The 22,629-nt window shown below is 43.0% G+C and overlaps 1 protein-coding gene across 1 annotated transcript in view; it reads right to left on the bottom strand.

Annotated features, from left to right (window-relative positions):
- Positions 1–22,629, bottom strand: part of NCK2 (NCK adaptor protein 2) — a 205,294-nt gene that overhangs the window by 70,452 nt on the left and 112,213 nt on the right. The window contains exon 2 of the mRNA XM_029604864.1: positions 11,915–11,995. The gene's annotated coding sequence lies outside the window, so the exon portion shown is untranslated. The remainder of the gene's footprint in view (positions 1–11,914; positions 11,996–22,629) is intronic.

Below are 22,629 nucleotides of genomic sequence, written 5' to 3'. Positions count from 1 at the left end.
CTTTCGTTGGCCGGAGCGCCCGATTTGGGCGCTCCGGCCAATGAAAGCACATAGACGGGCACGCGTGACGTCACGGCGTGCGTCACGCGCGCCCATCTATGTGCTTTCATTGGCCGGAGCGCCCAAATCGATGGGTGCTCCGGCCAAAGAAAGAACGCTTCGCTCGTGCCGGAGAGGGCACTTCATGCCGAGCCAGGAGAACCGGGACCTGCGCGGGGGGGGGGGGAAGAGGAGGAACGCTGCAAGCCGGATGGAGCCCTAGCTGTTGTACTGCTGTTGCCGAGCCAGGAGAACGGGGACCTGCGTGGGGGGGACCGCTGCGAGCTGCTTTCGCCGCTGGCTGCCCCCTCCGGAGGGCGGCAGAGAAGGGAAGGAGCTGAAAAGCAACAAAAGGTAAGTTGGCACATGTCGAGCCGCTTCGGGAGGAGGGGATTTTCGGTTTTTAGGTTTTCCTGGGTTAAAGTTGGGATCCACTTCCTGGTGCCTGTCATTTCAAATGTCATTTGAAATGACAGGTACCAGCGCACCCAGGATACTGTATAGGCGCTGTATTAAGCGCCTATACAGTAAAATGGGTTGCGCGGGCCTAACGCTTCCCCTAACGCTTTGCATACGCGGCTTGCATTTGCAAGCAATTTAAATAGAGTATCGAGCGGTATGTGATCAGAACAGTGCGAGGGGCAAACGAGGGTGCGGCCTGCACTGCCGCACTCTTTCTAACGCAGCCTTACTGTATCGACCCGTATGTGAGCAAAAATGACCTGTGTGCGTGTGCATATGCACACAGCTTCGAGGGAACAGTGGTCAAGGCAGGGCGGGCGAGTTAAATCATTATGTAAAGAGACTTCACCACTGCCTGGCTGAAGCCACAGTCTCTTCTGGACTCAATGTCCAGGCAACAGTGAGATGTGAAAGTATAAATAAATGACCAAATTGCTGCAGTGCAGATTTCTTCTATGAACATAGGTGAGCCACCAATGCTGCCATGGCTCTGACCTGATGAACCTTAGCCTGAACTTGCAAGGTGACATCCATATGAGTATAAAAGACATGTATACAGCCAGATGTCCAATTGGAGAGGGTTCTCTGGGACACATGCCTAGCCTGTTACAATCACGCAAAATAAATAGTTGAGTTGATTTTCAATGTGGTGCTGCGCTCTTCATGCAGACAGCTAGTGCTCTCTTAATCTAGCATGTGAAGTGCTTGTCCTCCCTGATGCGTATGTAGTTTAGGGAAGGTGGCTGGAAGGACTACGGACTGGCTTAGATGTCACATTTGGCAACTTGCTGGATGACCCTGTGAGCCACCACGCTCGCCCCCGACTCCGGCAATTATTTGCGGCAAGATGCTGCTGAGCCGTGCGGCAAGACGGTGCCATTACTCTCTGCTCCCAGCAGCTTGCCTAGGTGTGAGCGCACCCAACACTTTCCCAGTTAAAGGGCCCACGGCAGGAAATGGGCCGTGGCGCTCACAGATGACGCAACCTGCTTCACCCTACTTAAGGCCTTTCAGACTCCAGACCCTGCCACAGCAACAGGTCCTGCTACTTCTGTAGTATGAGTTGCCCGTGTTCCTGATGTCTCCAGCCTTACCCAGCCTTCTCGAGCCTGTCACGCCTCTTTGTATCTACACTCCTCATCTGCCTGCCAGTCCTTTATGTTAGTTCTCATTTGGACTGACCACTGGTTCTGACCCCTTACCTGGATTCAGACTATTCCGACTGCAGTTCGCCTCTGAACCTCACCTGGTCCTGCTGTAAGAGGCCATCACCTAAGTCCTGCAGGCCCTCGGAACTCAGGCTCAACCTGCGGGGGAAAAGGGCTGGTATAGGTGAAGCCCTAGACCAGTCTCTTGCCAACCAGCCTCTGCCAGCTGTCGGTGAGTGCCTGTGTGTGTGCCAACCTCACCTCAGCCACAAGGGTTCACAATGCTTTCACACCTTAGAACCTTTTGATGAGTTCAACACCACTTTTGTGGAAGAATTCTTCATACGGTGGATAGGGAAAAACTATTTGCAATTCAATAATTGTATTTGCTGTTACAACACCAGAAAGAACACTTTCTAGGAAAGGTTATTTAGAGATGCAGAATCCAGAGGTTTGAAAGGAGGCTTCATCAGCTGTGTTAGGACTACATTTAAGTCCTAGGATTCTGGTGTCTTCGCATAAGACAGATCTTTCACGAATGGCTCAAGGATAGTAGGGCCAGCGTTGAAGCCTGGTGTTGATATTCTGTCCTCTGTGTCAGGTAATCTGATGTGAACTATAGTAGAAGTTTTGAAGTACAAGCTCTGGTTGTGGTTTTGGACTTCCATTTTCCTAAAATGACTGTAGGGATTCTTCAAAAAGTCATCATAACTGCAGGAGGCTCTATTGCAGTTGATGGCTTGGGAAGTGACAGTGAAGAGTCGTCTGTTTCTGGCATCAAAACAGATTGTGGTGATGATGGGAACGCCTGATCAGACAAAGGGCATCTCTGTAGTTTCCAAAGTGTGGGATTTAACCTCTTGTTTTGGTAGAGGTTCTGTATCAAGGCTTTGGCCGATATCCTGTGTTCTGCATTCTTTGCGCTTAATTTGAGCTGAGTTCTTGGTGCTGATTTCATGCACTGAGCTACTGCACCGAAGGGAATTTTCAACAGTCGGGTCACAGCTCTTCAACACCACCAGGGGAGACATTGATCTTAGCATTTTTGTTTTTTTAAATCTGTGCTGGTTCTAAACAGAACTGGAGTCTGTGCCAGTAGAGGAAGCCTTCACTTTAACCTCATAGGAGGTCAGCGCTTTTTGTGAGGAATTCCTTTAATTCTTCAGAAAAAGAATGGTCCTTTGAAGTGGTCGCAAATGAGGAGGACAAGTAACTATGTGACACCAGAACAATTTCAATTTCCTGAGAGGGGAGGGGCGGAATCGTCTTGATTCTGAAGAGGATGAGCCTGAAAGTGCTGCAAGCTGACAATTTCTTCGCTTTAGCGGCCACATACGGAGACACCAGGAATTCCGCCAGCCTACTTTTTTATTCTCCCCCCCCCCCCCCCCCCCGAGGGGACATTTTCCCATAATCACAGCAGTTTTCTCTCATGTATATTCATTGTGAATATCCTGAAAACCCGACTGGCTGGGGGGGTCCCCAGGACAGGATTGGGAACCACTGACCTAGGCAGAGAACATATCATAGAAACATAGAACATAGAAATGACGGCAGAAGAAGACCAAACGGCCCATCCAGTCTGCCCAGCAAGCTTCACACATTTTTTCTCTCATACTTATCTGTTTCTCTTAGCTCTTGGTTCTATTTCCCTTCCACCCCCACCATTGAAATATCTAGCTTGAATAGTTAGGGGTAGTAACCGCCGCAATAAGCAAGCTACACCCATGCTTATTTGTTTTACCCAGACTATGTTATACAGTCCTTAATGGTTGTTTTTCTTCTCCCCTGCTGTTGAAGCAGGGAGCTATTCTGGAAATGCGTGATGTATCAGTCTTTCTCCCATGCCGTTGAAGCAGAGAACTATGCTGGATATGCATTGAAGGTGAAGTATCAGGCTTATTTGGTTTGGGGTAGTAACCGCCGTAACAAGCCAGCTACTCCCCTCTTTGTGAGTGTAAATCCATTTTTCCACATTTCCTCTTGCTGTTGAAGCTTAGAGCGATGTTGGAGTCACAGTAACCATGTGTATGTTTATTGAATAAGGGTATTGTCTCCAGGCAGTAGCTGTCATTCTGGCGAGTCACCCACTCTTCATTGGCGGCCTCTTGACTTTATGGATCCACAGTGTTTATCCCACGCCCCTTTGAAGTCCTTCACAGTTCTGGTCTTCACCACATCCTCCGGAAGGGCATTCCAGGCGTCCACCACCCTCTCCGTGAAGAAATACTTCCTGACATTGGTTCTGAATCTTCCTCCCTGGAGCTTCAAATCGTGACCCCTGGTTCTGCTGATTTTTTTCCTACGGAACAGGTTTGTCGTTGCGATGACGTATCCTCATGTTCATCACAGATGCCCAGCTTTCTGCAACAGGCTGGGCATTCATGAAAGCCCAGTTTTCCCCCCCCCCCCCAAAGACACTGAGGAGGAAAAAGCAGAGGAAAGAGTTTTTTATTTCAATTTTTTTTTTGTTTTAGTTAGAGAAACGCTGAGGCTTACCTAGTAATTAGAACTGTAAAAGATTTTAAGGGTTTGGAAAAGAACCTAAATGCAGGGACAGAGCTCTGAAAAAAATCATCAGGTCAATGGAGCAGAAAAAAGAAAACCAAGGGAGTGCACGTGGGGGACGAGCTGTGCAAGAACTCCCATACATGCTAAGACAACTTTGCCAGTGTTTTCCCAGCTCTAAGAGCACTAAGTCTGCCTTGGCGCCATCAGATGACATCTACTTATGTGGGTGATTCATCCTGCTTGTTGACTTGAGACACAGAGCTCATAGTATAATTACTGGTGACAGGACCAGGAGCTAAAGCGGGGGAAAGCGAGAACAGTCTCCTCCACATCTCTTTTCCTCCAGTCTCTCCTTACACCTTTTTGCCCAGACCACCTTTTGCCACAAACCAGACTCTCTCCCCCCTCGCAACCACACCTGCATCTCAAAGTCCTGACTGAATTCTTCAAACGAAAGGGCTACAACTCCAATATTGTTTCTAAGAAGATAGCTTGTTCATTTAACACACCCAAGGACAAATCTATTGCAATACAAAAAAAAGGAAAACCACACAGCGATCAACTCCGGTCATTACACACAACCCAGAACTGGGAAAAAAAACTAAGAAAAATGATAGAAAACAGACAGCAACTACTCCAGGACGACGGAGCACTGAAAGAATTATTCCCTGCTCCACTGGTATTGGCCTTCACACAACTACCTAGTCTGAAGCAAAAAAAAGTGGTAAAAACACATTTCTAACAGAAAGAAGAAAATAGCACATACCCCCTTCCATGTACCATGCTGAAAATCATGCCAACACACAGGACCTGGGAAAAACCTACACTCATGCTCCTCCCTCTAATGTAGTGCACATTACTCAATGCAGAACATCTGAGAAGCACGCTACATTTCTGAGACACAATATCAAACCCCACAGAAAAGATTAGGGAACACCTCTGTGGTGGGGAGCAGATTTCAGACTCAGGCCATTGCATCTATGAGCCTATGATCAAAACAATCAAAGGAAGTTTGTTTTTTGTTTTTAAGCCCAGGAGCACAAGATGATCAGGTCAAGTCAAAATGATCAGACACTTTGAAACTAACAACAACAAAAAAGGACTCTGATCTATCCCATCATGAGCCAAAAAAAAATTAAATTGCCTATCACCTTCTGATTATCACACCTTCCCCCTTATCACTGATTCACTTATCGCTACCACACTACTTTATATGTCATATTTTGTTCATTTGAACTCTGAGCTGAAGGAGAGAGCATTAAATCTCAAAAACTAGTCAAGAAATATATTGTTAGTCTAATAAAAAGAGATATCACCTTATATTTTGTTAACCTAATTTCTTCCATCTTCTGACCCTCCCCGCCCCCCCTGTTCTCTTCTCTATCCACCACTCTTTGATCTTTCCCTTAAATTGACTATCTGGCCCCAAAAAAACAGGATTGTCTCATGTATGACCCAAGCTACCTACATTTCTCACCCACTCCTACATAACCTCCTCTTCCTCTCCTACCCACTAACCTGCCATACCAAATATGGCCACTTCTAATAGAATATGACAACAACAAAAACTAACCACTTTACTTTCTGTTACTTCACCATACATCCCAGTTTCTCTCTAGCTTTCCATTGACCTCTTTCAGCTAAGGATCCTCGGTGCTTATCCCACCCTGTTTTGAATTCTATTGCCGCTTCTGTCTCTACCACCTCTACTAGAACCTGTTCCATGCATTTACAACGCTTTCCATGAAGAAATATTTGTTAGTCCTGAACCTACCCTCAGTATTATTTATGTCTGAGATATTTGAATGCCTATCAACTCCCAACTACCCCTAATATATAAATACATACGTCCTTAGGTCTCATTTCACAGTGACTCCAATAATTTAATGCATCACTGAAGTCAGACTAATTGACCTGCAGTTACCAGTTTCCTCCCTGTTTCCACTTTGTCCTCCTCTAGTCTCCACAGAGTGACTGCGCATAACTATAATCTCTCCGAACTCCCTATATATCCTAGGGGTGTATTCCATCTGGCCCCATTACTTTGTCCACGGTCCGTTTTGCTATGCCATACAAAACTCTTCTGTAAATAGATTATAGCTACTCCTCTATCATACATATCCTTGCCACCTGTCAGTGCTTCTTTCCTAATTTCTTCTTTGATGACCACAGTAAAAGTATTTATTTCTGCTTTCTCCGTTACCCTCTAATCACTTTTCTCACCTCTCAGTTTTACCATTCCGCCTCTTCACTTAATGTTTGTTCTTCAGATATGCCAATGAAAGCAGATCTTGTTTTACTGCATTAGTTTGTATTTGGATTCACACCTGAGCTGTCTTGAATAGATTCTCTGTTTCCCTCTTTTTTCTTTTTACAGATATTTTTGCCTGTGATCATTTTTTTCTGAGATCCCATGACCTTTTGGAATGCTAATTCTCTGTGCTCTCATCTTTTCAGGCACCTCTTCTGAAAACCACACTGGTCTCCTTTTCCTCTTACCTTTATTTATTTAATTTCCTAACAAAGATTTGTTGCCTTGTTTAGATCATGCCGTCCTGCCAGTGCCTCCCCAAACACTCCCCCCATCTAAGCAAAGCTGGTTACCTTAAAAGTCCAGAACACTGATCACTGGGTGATCCAGCTCTGCGCCTCTGCTCTTGTATTAGACAATACGGTTTTATAATATCTAAGGTCACCTGGGCTCCAGTTATCAAAAACACTTTCGCCATTTATAAGCACCAAGTTCAGCACTGGCTCCTCCCTCGTGGGATCTGTTACCATATACTTTAGGAAAACCTCAAGGCGAGAGCCCAAGATCTCAACTTTGTTTTTGATCTAGAAGTTTTCCTTATGCTCGCTCCCTTTGGACTTTCAACTCAAAAGGAAGCAGGATTGGGTTCTGGTGCCGGGAGCCTTCATTCACAGCTACCAATGGATTTTTCTTCCCCTCCCAATTTGCTGCAGTGACTGGAGTAAAGTAACAGTCCTCGGCTGGGGACCAGGCACCAGGGGATCCCTTCCAGGACCGTGCGATCATAGACCCTAAATCTGGACATTGTTTCGCCATTGCATAATGACCCCACCAGGGCTTTTGAAAGCTGCCTCTGCATCCCCCAGCCCACCCAAGGACTAGAAGATCTGGATCTGACACTATTTAGTCAGGAACATATGATATTATTACAGCCCTAAGTATATGATATTTATATATTTGAAATAATCCAGTCCTGAGTACATGTTTTATGATAATCCTGAATATATGACTAGATATTATTTATTTCTGAGTTAGCCACGTCTCTGGCTCTTCCTCCTCCCAGTTCATGTGCCCCTGTTTTTATTGTAACTTTTGTTCACTTGTTCTCTCTTTGCCTATTGTTCATGTTGATGTTAATGTTTTGTGCACCATTGTTTCTTGTAAACCGATATGATATGATTGGCATCATGAATGTCGGTATAAAAAAGCCCTAAATAAATAAATAAAATAAATCTGGAAACAAAGCCAGGTCCCTTTGCATGGCAGTGTGCATCACTGACTGAGCAGGCCATAACCTCTCTCTCTTTTGTTCTGCAGATGGGATGCACCAGCAATACTTCCCCTACTGGCTTGCTTTACGGTTTGTTTGGGTTTTTTTTGCATCTCTGTGCCTATGGGAAATAGCTTAGTACATCAGGCCCTAAGTCTCTATTATCCCACTCTTCTACCTGTGCTGCAGGGTCTGCACATTTCATTGGTATAAACTGAAGTGCCATCTTCCATTTTAAAGATGGCTCTACCATCCTCCCTTGCTGAAAGAGGACAAGATAGGAGCTTATAAAATCATCAGTAATGTGGAAGGGTAAATAATGGACAGTTATTTACCACTATTATAGAAACATAGAAACATAGAAATGACGGCAGAAGAAGACCAAATGGCCCATCCAGTCTGCCCAGCAAGCTTCACACACTTTTTTCTCTCTTCACACACTGTTTCTCTTAGCTCTTGGTTCTATTTCCTTTCCACCCCCACCATTAATGTAGAAAGCAGTGATGGAGCTGCATCCAAGTGAATATCTAGCTGATAAGTTAGGGGTAGTAGGGGTAGTAACCGCCGCAATAAGCAAGCTACACCCATGCTTATTTGTTTTACTCAGACTATGTTATACAGCCCTTATTGGTTGTTTATCTTCTCCCCTGCCGTTGAAGCAGGGAGCTATGCTTCAACGGCAGGTAGACTAAAGAAAGCTTTTACTATCCCTGGAAGTGAGGAACAGGAATTAAATCCACTTTATGGGATCTTCCAGGTACTTGCAACCTGGATTGGCCACTGTCAAAAACAGGATGCTGGGTTCGATGGACCTTGGTCTGATTCAGCATGGCAATTCTTATGCCCCCTATAATCCCTGCTTTTTGGTTTCTTTATTAGCATCTTTTTAAAAAGTGCTACTACTCAACCTTTTCTGCCTATCCAGTCCTTCCTAAACAAGCTATAGCCTAGTATGACTCTCTCTCAGTCATGGGATTTATTAAATGATATGCTTGTTATTTTCAATCATTTGTATTCTGCCTAGTTCTAGGTGGATTCTAAAATATAAAATACAAGTATTAAAAATTAAAAACTATCACAAAAGAATCTCAAATATGACTAAACTGAAATGAAACTGAACGACAATCTAATCATAACCACAGCTAGCAAAGGACTCCTGAAATAAATGAGTTTATAATAATTTCTTAAAATTTTTACTGTCAGCTTTACGAATAGACAGGAAGATTGTTCCACAGGTTGAACGCTGCAAATGAGAAGGCACATCTACAGGTTTCCCCTCAATCGAACATTTTTAATTCTAGGTTCAACAAGGAGGGTATAGATTCTCAGAGCATAGTGTTCTAGGGTGACAGTACCACTTTAACCACTCAGCAAGATATTGTGTAACTGTAAAGTTAGAATCTTAAACTTTATCCAATGCTCTATAAGCCGCCAATGTAAGGATTTCAGAATTGGCGTGACAATCGTGCATAGAACCAGAAATCACACACACCACAGAATTCATCAATAACTGCAGGGAAGGCCCAGGTATAGGGCATGACAGTAATCGAGCACAGATACAACGAAGACTTGAACAATAGCTCTTCACATGACTACAGTGCCTTAAGTATATTTTACAATATAACTTGGAAAAACAAAACATTTTTTTACCACTATCTGCAGTTGTACATGAATTTAAATGTTGTGCTGAATTGGAACCCTAAGAACATAAGAACATAAGAACATAAGAAAATGCCATACTGGGTCAGACCAAGGGTCCATCAAGCCCAGCATCCTGTTTCCAACAGTGGCCAATCCACTGTTGGATCCACTAGATTATATACTGTATCCAAAACGGGTACCGAAATCCTGTCCATAGCTAACTAATGGTAGAAGGAATCCGATCCGGCGTGAGAAATAAATATACCGTACTTTTTGCTCCATAAGATGCACCTGACCATAAGACGCACCTAGGATTCAGAGGGGGAAAATAAAAAAAAATTTTTTTTGTGCTAAACTGGCTCCGTCCCCTGGCGTCTGTGCGTCTTATGGAGCAAATTAGGGGAGTGCATAACATTTGTTTTTCTCCCCATTTTGTTTTCGGGTCTGGGGAGGGCCATTTCGGTCCATTCCCCAGATCAGAAAACTTTGTCTTTCTATTTCTGTGGGGAACCCCCCCCCCAAAAAAAACAACAAAAAACCCATCCCAACCCTTTAAATTAACAACCCCCCACCACCCTCCTGACCCCCCCAAGATCTGACAAATTAATTAAATACAACCCCCCACCCAAGACCTGCCAAAAATCCCTGGTGGTCCAGGAGCGGTCTGGGAGCGATCTCCTGGACTTGGGCCGTCAGCTGCCAGTAATCAAAATGGCGCCGATGGCCCTTTGCCCTTACTATGTCACTGGGGGTCAGGAGTAAATTAATTTGGCAGGTCTGGGGGGGATTGTTAGATTTTTGGGGGTTTTTTTTTTTTATATTCGCTCCATAAGACGCACAGACATTTTCCCCCCCACTTTTGGGGGAAAAAGTGCGTCTTATGGAGCGAAAAATACGGTAGTCTCTGACTTGCCTAGGTTCAACAGGAGGCCATTATCACTCATCCGTTGTCTGCTAGTGCCCAAGGTTTGGTACACTTTAGGATACGTTTCTGATATACAGGCAGTAACAGTCAATAAGAGCTGTATGTCGTCAGTATACATTTTAAAGCTTACCCCCACAACCCCTGTAACAGTGTGCATAGAGGGTGCATATAAACATTAATGCAGAAACGGGATATCAATTAGAGAACTGTTATCCTAAATGAACCTATATGATCAGCAAAAAATGAACAAACCCAATCCATGACCACCCCCTCCTTATCCCGATCTCTCTTAAGGGCATATGTGAGAATTGAATATCTCCTGGTCTTTTTGGGTATCTGGCATATCGAGACCCAGGAGGAGCCTACAAAAAGCAGGCTCAGGCCCAATTCAACCAGCTTCCTTTCATTACCCATCTTCTTTAAACTCCTATCAATGTACAATCTGAAATTGTCCTTCCATCTCCCCGTCCTACTTCTCTCCACCCTTGCGCTCTCACTTCTTGTTCACTTTTCCATCCCTTCCCAGCTTCCCTTCTCCAGTTATCAACATCTACGCCCTCTACCTTCCTGCTTCTGATTCTCAATTTTTCATATCCCCATCTCCCAGCTTCTCTCCCACAAATATTTCTTCACAAGCTTCCAGCTCATTCCTCAGTGTCCATTTCCTTTCACAGCCTGTGTCTCCCTTCCTCAGGGGCCCCTCTAACATGGCAATGGAGATTGAGGCTATCTCCCTCCCTCAGACCTTAATTTCCCCTCTCAGTGCCTTCCACACAGTTTCACTACCTTCCTCGGTGCCCAGTCCCCAAACATACACATCCTCATTTCCCCTCGTTTATTTAAAATCTCTTCTATTCCACTGCTTCCTAATATCTGTCCAATGCCCCCTTCCTCAGTCCCTTTTGGAGCAGCTGAACAGCATATATGAGCAGCAGGATGCAGGACCAACAGCGCGGATGCCTGTGCTCACTGTCACTATGGTGGTCCTGCTGGCTCCTTTGCTATAGCCCATCCCCTCAAACCTCATAGCTCCCAGTGATGGCTTTGGTGTCCTCAACAGGTTCCCATCCCTTAAATGTTGCCAAAATCCAGGCCTGTTAGAGGTTTTGGGTTGCTGTTGGCAATCTGGTGACCATCTATCCCCTGCAGGGGTCTGTTGTGTATAATAGAGCCCTATAAAAGGGTCAGAATACGGAAGAACATTCAGAAAATGCCCAATAAAGGAGCAAAACTAATTTTCTAAAACTATTTTGGTTCTCAGTGTATAGCCTAACAAACTAGTGCTCTATATCAGAAATTCAAAGTGACATTCACCAGCAATGCATAACCAAAATAGCAAAGAAACAGATATAAAATGTCAATTCTGATTTATAAGGAAAAAAAGAAAACTGGCGACAGTACATAGCCCTGCTCCATCCTCCCCAAGAAATATTCAGTTATAAGCATGTCTGTCACATTCAATAAACTATGTTCATACATGCAGGGATTAAAAAAATGTAACTGGATTAAAAAAAAACCCACCATCCACAGTCTTTTATTCACACAAGTTCACTAACTTTCTTAGCTCAGCAAATTAATAGCAGAAACAGACCATTTAATTAATATGCAATACAGAAAAAGCTTCATTAATAAAATTGTTTCCTGTCCTCAATGAGAGGTCAACTCACCTGTGCACGCTGCTGCAGGACCAAGCCAGTGAAATACAAGCGCAAGAGACTCCAAAGTCAGCAACGTCAATCTCGCACACTCTGGAAAGATAAAAAATACTACTTTGAACTCCTCTCTCTAGTTCAGAACTTAGTAGCAGCACTACACACCAAGGAAAAAAGAAGTACTTTGAGTTAATACTGTGCAGAATAAATCAAGGAAACGACATTGGTGTTTCTAAGAAGAGGTGTGAGATATTTGCCAAGAATTTCTCTGATAACATTGGACTGATTTGACAAGATCTAAAGGGGAAGGAAATGAGAGCACAATGTAGAAATAGTGAACTAGTAACTGCTGATGAGTTAAGTAGCATGGAGAGTTATGCAGACTGGGAAAAAGATTATCAATTTATTCAAATTAATGATTTTGAGGTAGACAACATCCTATCGAATTCACTAGCTATGACCTACCCCTTTCATCCATGCTCGTTGTGGCTGGTAAAACAGCAGGTTATGGGTTAAAAAGGGAGAGTAAAAAAAGTGCAAAAAGCGGAATATAAATCTAAAATTAAAAAAAAAAAAAAAAAAAGGAAGGATGTTTACCAGGGTCCTGAAAGTTTCTGATAAAGAAAACCTATTACAGTCCTCTGGGTTTAAATAACTTCAAACCTGTATCAAATATTCTCTTCCTGAACAAGTTAACTGAGAAGGGTGCGTGCATTCAATTTCAGGAATTTCTTTTTTTGGATCCCTTTCAACTCAGAATTACAGGCAGGTTACTGGATAGAGATGATCTTGGTGGCTTAAGTTTTGAAAGCTCTACAATTTCAATCTGGTCACCGGAAACGTGTTGCCTGTCCTACTTGATTTGAGTTCTGCATTTGAGAAGATTGTGGAATTTTGGTCCAATGCTTAAGCAGCGATTGGTATTGAGGGGATGGTTTTACATGATAGGAGTCAATCCGTGGTTTTGGGAGATTTCATTAGAGCTCTGTCATCTCTCCCCAATGCTAATATGTATATCATTTGGGAGATCATAAGAACATAAGAACATAAGAAATTGCCATGCTGGGACAGACCAAGGGTCCATCAAGCCCAGCATCCTGTTTCCAACAGAGGCCAAAAACCAGGCCACAAGAACCTGGCAATTACCCAAACACACATATCACAGATACTTCTTGTAGAGCTTGTTACCGAGAGGTAATTCAACTAAGATGGAGATTGTGAGGGTTGGAAAACCAGGGATAGTAGAGTTGGAGAGATCTTCTTTACTAGATGGGGCTATCTAGGTGCAAAAAGAAATTTCATTTGGAGATAATTGGCTAATTACATTGGAATCCCAAATTTGGTCAATTTGCAGGATGATCGATTCAATAATTATGTCATTTCTGAAAAAGATGATTTAGTAAAAGTAACTTAAGCAGCGGCGGATTCCCGAGGACGACCAGCCCGGGTATTCGCCGCCCAGGACACATCACGTGGTCTGCCGAGCACGGTTCTGTCACGGCCGCACACGGCAGACAACGTGACTGGAGCGACCGGGCCAACCGGGAGATGCCCAATCCCCCCGATAGGCCAATCCGCCCCTGAACGTAAGCCTTCATTACTAAAAGATTATAATCCTGTGATACGGTCAGTCCCCTTACCAAAGCAGTACAGCCTGCTGCTTGCTGCAGAGGGGACAAATGAGGCTGTGGATTTGGCAACAGAATGAACCTGTTTTGGAAAAACTGTACTTTTACCAATTGAATACAGATTACAACTTAAGATACTGAGTTTAGGCTTTCCAATTGTTATGTAGCAGAATATTTGAAGGACATATGCTATTTCTTTTATTTAGTGCATGTTAAAACGTTTCAGCATGCATTAAACAGTTTTCATGTGTACTAAAAACGTTTGAAAGGTGTTAAAAGATGAAATTAAAAAAAAACTGAAACAAAGAAATTAAGATTTTTGGATGCACACGCTCCCTGCCATTTAACTCTATACACTCCAAGCTGTGCTCTCAGTTTTCCCCGGGGGGGGGGGGGGGGCATTATTATTGGAACATTATTTGAAAGATACACGGGAATAGGTTTGAAGGTGTACAGCTACTAATTTGTGGAACCAGTTGCCTTTAGAAACAAACAGCAAAAGACGATTTGTGTTTAAGAAGTTATTTGTGCAGGCTTTTAATTAAGCTTAGCTTTTTCCTGATCCTGACCTGGAAGCTTTACTGTACTAAGAGTACGTTATATTTTTTTACTATATTGATTTTACTGCATTGTACTTTATCTAGAGTACGTCTGCAATTAAGGACCGACCGCTGTTTGACACAACCTGTTTAGGTTGCACCTTGCCTGAATTTGCTTTTTTTCCCCCAGCACAAACAAAAATTAGTACAATATCTGAAAAATAAGACCTGGCAGAACTTGTACTGATAAAGCATGACAATTTCACAGAAAGTACTGGGTGAACTCTATGTATAATGTTTAGCATGAAAATGGCAAGACAAAACTTAAAAAAAAAGTAAATTTATTTTCTTCCTGCCCGACAAGTTCCTCCGTATCAACCTGAAACTGTAGGGCTCATCATTAATTGCTGACAGGAGGCGGAGAAGAAGAAATAAAACCAATAGCCATCATAGTCCATTGAGTAACAACATTAAAACAATAGCTGGAATAAAGCTATTCACAAATATTCAAAACATTTTTTTTATTTTAAGGGCTTCTAGAATAATACACAGAAATAAAAAAAAATATATATCGGAATTTTCAAGACAGACATACTCTCTCTCATTTTACATTTTTTTGTATCAATCCAGGTTTGGAGCAACTAAAATCAGCCTAAACCTTGGCAGGATTAGGTTTTACAACTAACAAAAGGGGTTTTCTCCCCAAAAGCCCTAGTATGGCTGCCGAAGACTGGGAACAAAAAAAATAACAGGCCCAAAAAGTGAGTGGTTAGAGCAGTGGGCTGCAAACAAGGAAAGCCAGGGCTCAAATCCTTTTGCCATTCCTTGTGAGATTGGGCAAGTCACTTCACCCTCCATTGCCTTCCCCCTGCCATGGCCCTCGGTGATTTCACCTGCACCGGGCCGTGGGGGGCGCCATTTCATCCTTCACCTCAGGCAGCAGATTGCCTTAAGCAGGCCATCCCTATCCAAACAGTAATGAGACATCAATGAAAGCCGTGTCACAGCTTTGCAGATCTCCTCTATGGGGCCTGATCACAAGTGAGCCACTCCATAGCTCAGACAAAATGAGCCTTGACATGAGCCACCAGATTCAAAGCTGCCTGGGCATAAGAGGAGATGCAATCTGCTAGCCAATTAGTCTATTTGGCAAAGGCAATCCCCAGCCTGTTTGCATAAAAGGAACAACAAGTTGGGTGGACTTCTTATGGGCTTCAGTCTGTTCCAGGTAGAAAGTGCTTGTTCACATTAGTGGACATGTGGCCTGGGGAAAAATAAATGTGGGCAGGCCAACTGACTGGTTAGGAAGGATCTTAGAGTGGTCTTGCACATCCATCCTATCATGTAGCTCCTCAGTGATTTTTACTAACTAGATAGAGAGAAACATACTGTTTTCCTGTTTCAAGTGAATCCTCAGCCTCGTATTAAGTTGACAGTACAAAAGGAACACATGCAGCATGTGCATGTACATAGCGCATAATTTTTTTAAGTAATTTTACTGGGAAAGCGAATGTTAAAAAGTTATGGAAAACTCATGTCAAGAAACTCCTCAATTACACAGAAGCCTTCAGGTAACACATCATTCAAGACAAAATCCATTCCAACCAGCACTTTTTATTTACTTTCATGCAAAACTATTTCCCCTGCTAATGGAAAACTGAAACAGCACACTGTACCAATTCAGTAACCATCACAGATCCATTTACTTTTTTTTTTACACTCCACTCCCAGCCCATAAATGACATGAGTAAGCCAAACACAGCCGGCATTAATAGTCAAAATGGAATCATTCTTGACACTATAAACAATCATAACAATGACATTTTTCTTTAAGGTTGCATTAAGGACAGAGGTGAAGAACAAAGCTCAGCTAGTTGTAACTACTGGCTTCTCCAGCACTTCAAACCATTATTCGCTTCACATCAGGGAATATCGTGTTCTACTGTGAAACTTGCTTCCGTGGCTCGGAAAACCTGTGGGCAGAATGCTTTCATATAGGAAAGTCACTATTGCACTCGAGTAATTCCCTGCTCAAGGATTACACTACAACTGTGAGGTCAGATAGCTTCATTCTTATGGAGGCAGTGGGACACTGCATGCTTTCTGTACCTGCTAGAAATAAGACAGCCCTGTGAACGAGAAGGGGAATGCTTCTTTCACCCATTGCCCGATTAGAATCATCTTTACACATTAACTACGGAACTTTGTGCATTATTTAGTTTCTTGCAATGATACGTGGCCAGCAGACCTTTCCTGCACATCACCTGAACTTTCATACTACTACAACCAAGACCAGATCTTGATACTTGTATGGCACAAAGTGATAGCTCTACCAGAAAATCTAAACTTCAAGGGCCTACACTCCTCATCCCATTCACATGTAGAACTCGCTTTCCTCAATCTCTTCCAACCCTTCGCCAACCCACTGCCCTCCTCCTCTCCCCCCACTATCTGCTGTAGACCTCAGTCCTCCAAAGCTGGGGGGGGGGGGTGTTAAGGACAGACTGGCTATCACTTTCTTCCTGGGCCACACAGGGAACTAAAGACACAGCTGCTGCCTCCTTCCTAGGCCCCAGATAGGGCCAAAAACATGGTGTCCTTTAGCTGGACTGGGGCCAGAGAGAGCCACCTCATCCACATAAAAGGTGGGTGCATTTTTCAAACCCTGGTATAAGAGAACCATAAGCAATGTCCTATCCAATTAGATGGTGCTTGCTGACACCAAGCTTACTGGGACAAAAAAAAAAGCTGGGTGGACTTTCTACGGTCTTTTGTCTGCTGCTGACAGAAAGCAACATGGCCTTGGAAAAACGTTGGAAGGACAATTAAGGTAGAAATATGTCACAAACTTAGGCAGAAACTTAAGATGCATGTGAAGCCCTACCCTTTTGCAATGAAATTTAGTATAAGATGGATAAGTTACTAAGGCCTGAAGCTACCCAACTCTATGGGCTGAAGTAACCACAACAAAAAATCATTACCTTCCAAGAATTTGCAGGTCAGGTATTTTAGCCCACAGAAGTGGGATAAGAAGTCGAAGATGCACACTTAAACATGAATCTAGCAGTCCGATACTGTGTGGTGTGTCCGTGTGTTTTAGATGCACTCTTATTACCCCCCCTTAGACTGTAAGGGGTAATAGCGTGTCGAAAACACACGGCCAACCCCCCTTCCCCCCGAAAACTAATAGTGCTCATCACATGCAAATGCATGTTGATGAGCCTATTTATTAGTCAGTCACCCGGGATACTGCCAAGCCGCACATTTTACTCTCAGAAGTTAACGCCTGCCCAAGGGCAGGCATTAAGCTTGAAACAACCGGGAAAAGTGTACGGAAAAGCAGAAAAAAAACCTGATTTTATGTACAGCCTCTGACAATGTCATAGCGATATTAAGTTGGAGGAACCTAAAATAAAAAATAAAAAAATCAAACCCGCCAGTGAGCGGGTTAGAAAAACAGATGCTCAATTTTACCAGCATCCGTTTTCCTAACTTGTGGCTGTCAGCGGGTTCGAAAGCACTTGCCGGTAAAATAGAGCATCGGTTGTCAGACCCGCTGACAGCCAGCTCCTCCGCTAATAGGGAGGCGCTAGGGACGTGCTTTTGTCCCTAGCACCTCCTTTTAGCTCACTGCCTCATTTGAATAGAGAATCGTGCGCCCAGGAGAGCGGGCGCTCAACACGGAGCGCCGTCTCTCCTGTACTTTTTACGGAATCAGCCTGCTAAACTTTAAGCATGTTTCAGAGTGAATCAGACTACCACTGACTGGAGCCAGCCGTATTCTTCAGTCAATACTTTGTATCCAACTTTCTTCTAACTGGAAGTATAAAGAGTAGGGTTTCTCATGTTCTCTTATGTACATCCTGGTAGAAAGAGGAGCAACTACTTTAAATCTAGTCCTCAGTGGAACATGCACAGCCTGGTTTAAGGGGTTACTGCTGCGAGTCCACTAAGCAATGGTAATCAGAATGCAATCACATTGGACAATCACTGAAGAGAGGACATTAAGTAAACCTACTGCAGTAATTTACAAAAGGAGACTATCACAGAAAATGTTTTTTTTTTTTCTTTAGCTCTTGCCTATTCATTGATAGCTCAATGTGTATTACATTCAGATAGAGTAAAATATTTTCCCTGTCTTCAGAGGGTTCACAATCTAAGTTTGAACCTGAGGAGTGATGGCATGGAAGCCCAGGTAAAATGTATTCTGTGCATTAAAGGTTAAAAGGAAGACCAAACAACTGCCAGCGTGATTTAATTATGAGGTAAAAGAGGCAGTTAAAAGCCAAAAGGCCATCGTGCTCATAAAAATGGAAAGCAGACCCAAATGGAGAAAACAGGCACGAGCATAAGCACTGGCAAGTTAGATGTAAAATCGCTAATAAGACAGGTCAGGAGAGACTGAAAAGAAACGTGCCAGAGAGGCAAAAACTAATAAAATCTTTTAAAATATATTCAAAGCAAAAAGTCTGAGAGAAAGTCAGTTGGGTCACTAGATAACAGAGGAGAAAAGGGGTGCGCAGGGAGGACAAGGAAATAGCAGAAAAACTGAAATGAACTCTTTGCCTCTGCCTTTACTATTGAGAATGTTGGAAACATTCACAATTGAAACATTTTTTGATAATGATTCTGAGCAACTAACACAAATCTGAGATAATGGAGAATGTAATAGATTAAAATGACTAAGGATCTGTCGGCGGACTCACTTCCAACCTGTGGGTTGCCCTGTGAGCTGTGTGGATCATCTGTCCACCCATCTCATTTCCTGTATAAGGCTTGCATTTATCTGAGGCAGTCTCATCAAGTCAATTGCCAGAACTTGGTCCTACCTTCCGGTACTCATCCTCTGGCTCTGTTCCTCTGTCCAGAAGACTTCATCTTCTCCGGATTCTTCCTTCAGGGTTCTTATCTTTTTTCCTTCCTGGATTCCTGATGTGTTCAGTTCTTTACTCTAATTCCAAGCTTCCTATCCCTGTCTCTCATGCCATGCTGGTCACCAGTATTTGAGGGCTCAACCCAGGGGGGAGGGGGGATGGTTGGCATAGGTACAAGATGCCCAGGTTGGAGCAAGGCTCAGACAGGCTGGAGCAAGGCTAAGCCTGAATAATGGGTACAGGGACAGGAGACAGAGTTGGGACTGGGATTGAACAGAAACAAGCAAGCTGGAACTGGGCAAGGACTAGAACTAAGTACAGAATGGGGCAAAACAATACATAGGCAAGACAGGGAAAGGATAGTAAGGCTAGGACTGGGCAAGGACTAGACAAGACAACACGGAACAAAGAACAAAAAGGCTTGAAAGCCATGGTATAGAGGCCTGAAGGCCAGTAAGCAAGGAGAGCCCTGGAGAGGCCACAGAGCCAGAAGCAAAGTAAGGTCATGCCCAAAAGCCAGAGGGCAAGACAAGGCCTAGAGTAGGCCACAGAGCAAGGTAGGAAGTGAGAGCAGGCCTGAAGGCCACAGGGAAGGATGCAAGAAAGCAGAAGATCTGAGGACCATAAGGAAAGGAACAAGAAGGCCCAGAAGCCACAAGGCAAGAGAAGGAGCAAGAAGGCCCAAAGGCCACAAAACAAGGCAAGGAGCAGCGGCCAGGTCAAAGAGCCAACGGAAGCATGAGAAGGCAAGGGTAGAATAGCAGAGCTGGATTATATATGGCTGGCATTTGTATGTGGTGCAAGCAGTGAGGAGGAACTTGGTAAGGCTGGAGGCTAAACTCGCTGAGGACTCCTGGTGGAGTAAATGCTGCAAGACAGGCTGAGTCAGGAGGCCATTGAGGAGATGGTTTAGAAAGCTCTGAGCAGAGCTCCCTGGAGGCTGCACAGCAGATGAAATAAAACATTTGACAAAGTCCTCAATGAGAGACCTCAGGAAATTACAAGATCATGGGATAGGAGGCAGTGTCTAGTTGTAGACTGGTAACTGTATAAAAGATAGGAAACAAAGGGTAGGACTAAATAGTAAATTCTCCAAATGGAGAAAGATTACTGGAACCTGTGATGTTTAACATTAATAAATGATCTGGAAAAGGGAATGAATACGATGATCAAATTTGCAGTTGATGCTAAAATTATTCAAAAGTTGTTAAAATAGAAGCGAATTGTGAGGAACTGCAGAAGAACCTTGTAAAAGTTTGAGACCGGGCACGTGAATGGCAGATTAAATTTAATGTGGAAAAGTGCAAAGTGATGTACATAGGGGAAAATGATTTCAATGCTGGGTTCTATATTGGGAGTCACAGACCAGGAAAAGGAGCTTCGAATCTTTGTGGACAATATACAAATCCTTGGCTCAGTGTGCAACAGTGGTCAAAAAAAGCATGTTAGGAATGATTTGAAAAGGAATGGAGAATAAAATGGAAAATATACTGCCTCTATATCGAGCCATGGTGCAATCTCACAGTAAGAAGGTAGTACTCATGCTCAGCTCTGGTCACCCTATCTCAAAAAAAGACATAGTGGAACTAGAAGAGGTGTAAAGGAGGGCGACAAAAATGATAAAGAGGATTGAACAGCTCTCCTATAACGAGAAGCTATGCAGATTACGTCTCCACAGCATGGAAAAGAAACTGCTGAGTGGTGACAGAGTATTTTTTGAAAAGGTACACAGTCCTTTATCTGTTCCTAGTACAGTCTCTATTTGTAACCCATGATAAAAGCCTGTGAGCCCTGTCTGCAAGGGGAGTTTTGCCTTTAAGAGAAACTCCCTCCCCCTGGTTCTCTCATGGGGAAGGGTCTGCATGCCCTCTCAATCTAACTTGAGTCTTCTTAAGTGTTCTATTGGCTCAAGGAACTGCCCTTCATGTCCCCCCTGTGTCACAGGCATCCTAGGTTCACTGTCATTGGATCTCGCCCTCTAGCCCAAGTTGTTGGGACGTTTCCTGTAATCACTTCCCAAGACTGTTAGTCAGTCTAAGCCATGCTGCTCAAGGGCTAGAAGTGCCTGCAGCATCTGAAATACAATTAGCTTTTTTACACCTCTCCTCATTGCTTTAATCCTAAAGACTAATCAGCTTCAGAACCCCTTGCCTTCTCATCCTGAATCCCAAGAAACTCCATCTCCCTTCTCCTGTCTATCTCCAGCTACAAAGATCTCTGCTAGAAATATATGTGTTTGGAAGCAACAATTGTGAGTAATGAATAATTATCTGTGCAATAAATATTTTCAAACTTAAAAGATCTTTGCCTGATGACTGATTAAGGGGAGGAGTCAGCTGTCTGGATGAGGGAAATTCATATATTTTTTATTGAGCCAGCACAATGATAGAGACAATTAAATACTTCAAGAGGTATCACTGCACAGGAGTTAGATATCTTTCAACAGAAAGATGACCCTGGAATGATGGGGGTCATGGAATGAGGGTGAAAGAGCAATCCAAGGAAGTATTTCTTTACAGAAAAGGTGGCACATGTATGAACAGCCTCTCACTGGAGGAGGTACAGGCAAGGAAAGTATCTGAATTCAAAAAAGCATGGGATCAGAACAGGGGATATCAGACAGAGTGGTAGGGATTGTAGAGCTAAGCAGTTGTGTGGACAGGCAGAGATGAGCCATGTGATTTTTTTTGTCATGTTTCTATGTAAACCTATTAATTATATTTAAGTTGATAAAACCCTTAAAGTTATTCTAAATCAAGTCAAACAAGAGATCCTTCTAAGTATAAAACTACCTATAAAAATTATACTCTATGGATTAAATTCTTCAAAGTTTGAACTCCCTACAGATCTCCAAATTTTGCATTCATATTAGAAAAAAAAAAGTATTTTGAAAATCTGTGCTTCAGAATTGCTAAGCATTATGAGTTATCCAGTCGTGACATCCCATAATTAGGAACATCCACAGAACTGAACAATGAACTGTCTGCTTTTTAACCCTTTAAATATCAACCCTAAAAAAAGAAAACCACAAAAAAATAGCTATCGGAGTAACTTATAAAAAAAAAAAAAAAAAAAAAAAAGCAAAAACCGACCACATTGATTTCTTTCCTTGTATTCTCCACAGAGCAAATGTTTCTTTCAACAATAAGGAAACAAGCTCAATACAAAATACTTTTCTAACCTGGCATTTTCCTCCATAATTTTATTTTCATCATAAATATACAATACAGAGAGACATAGAAAGAGGAGATGACGAAAGGAGCTTAGATGAAGGTTAAGAGGATCATGGAAAAAAGGTAGGAGGGGAGAAGGAACAGATGTTAAAATTAAAAACACAAGAAATATACTCCGCAATAAGCCCTCAATATATCCCTATAATCAAGCACATGTCCATCTTGTTACTTAAATATTAAGCACTACTGCTTAGTTTTCTAAGAGCAGCTTTTGAGCAAATACCTGACCAAGGCCTATAAATTATTCAAGATGAAGCTATGTTATAGTAAAGTTTGCTATAGGTCTTAGGGCCTCAAAGAAGATCACTGGCCTTGATTATAAATTTGCCCATTACAGAGTTGCTCTAGATTTAGAGGTGGATAGTAATCATCAGAATCCTTAAACATTATGGAACCATCAATACAATGTGGGATATAAACCCAAATATTTTTAATTTTTTATTCCAAAAGTTTTTA

This window comes from Rhinatrema bivittatum, chromosome 5, assembly GCF_901001135.1.
Source record: "Rhinatrema bivittatum chromosome 5, aRhiBiv1.1, whole genome shotgun sequence".
NCBI classification, from domain to species: Eukaryota; Metazoa; Chordata; class Amphibia; order Gymnophiona; family Rhinatrematidae; genus Rhinatrema; species Rhinatrema bivittatum.
The sequence above is the reverse complement of the archived record's forward strand: the minus strand, read 5'-3'. Positions and strand labels throughout refer to the sequence as shown.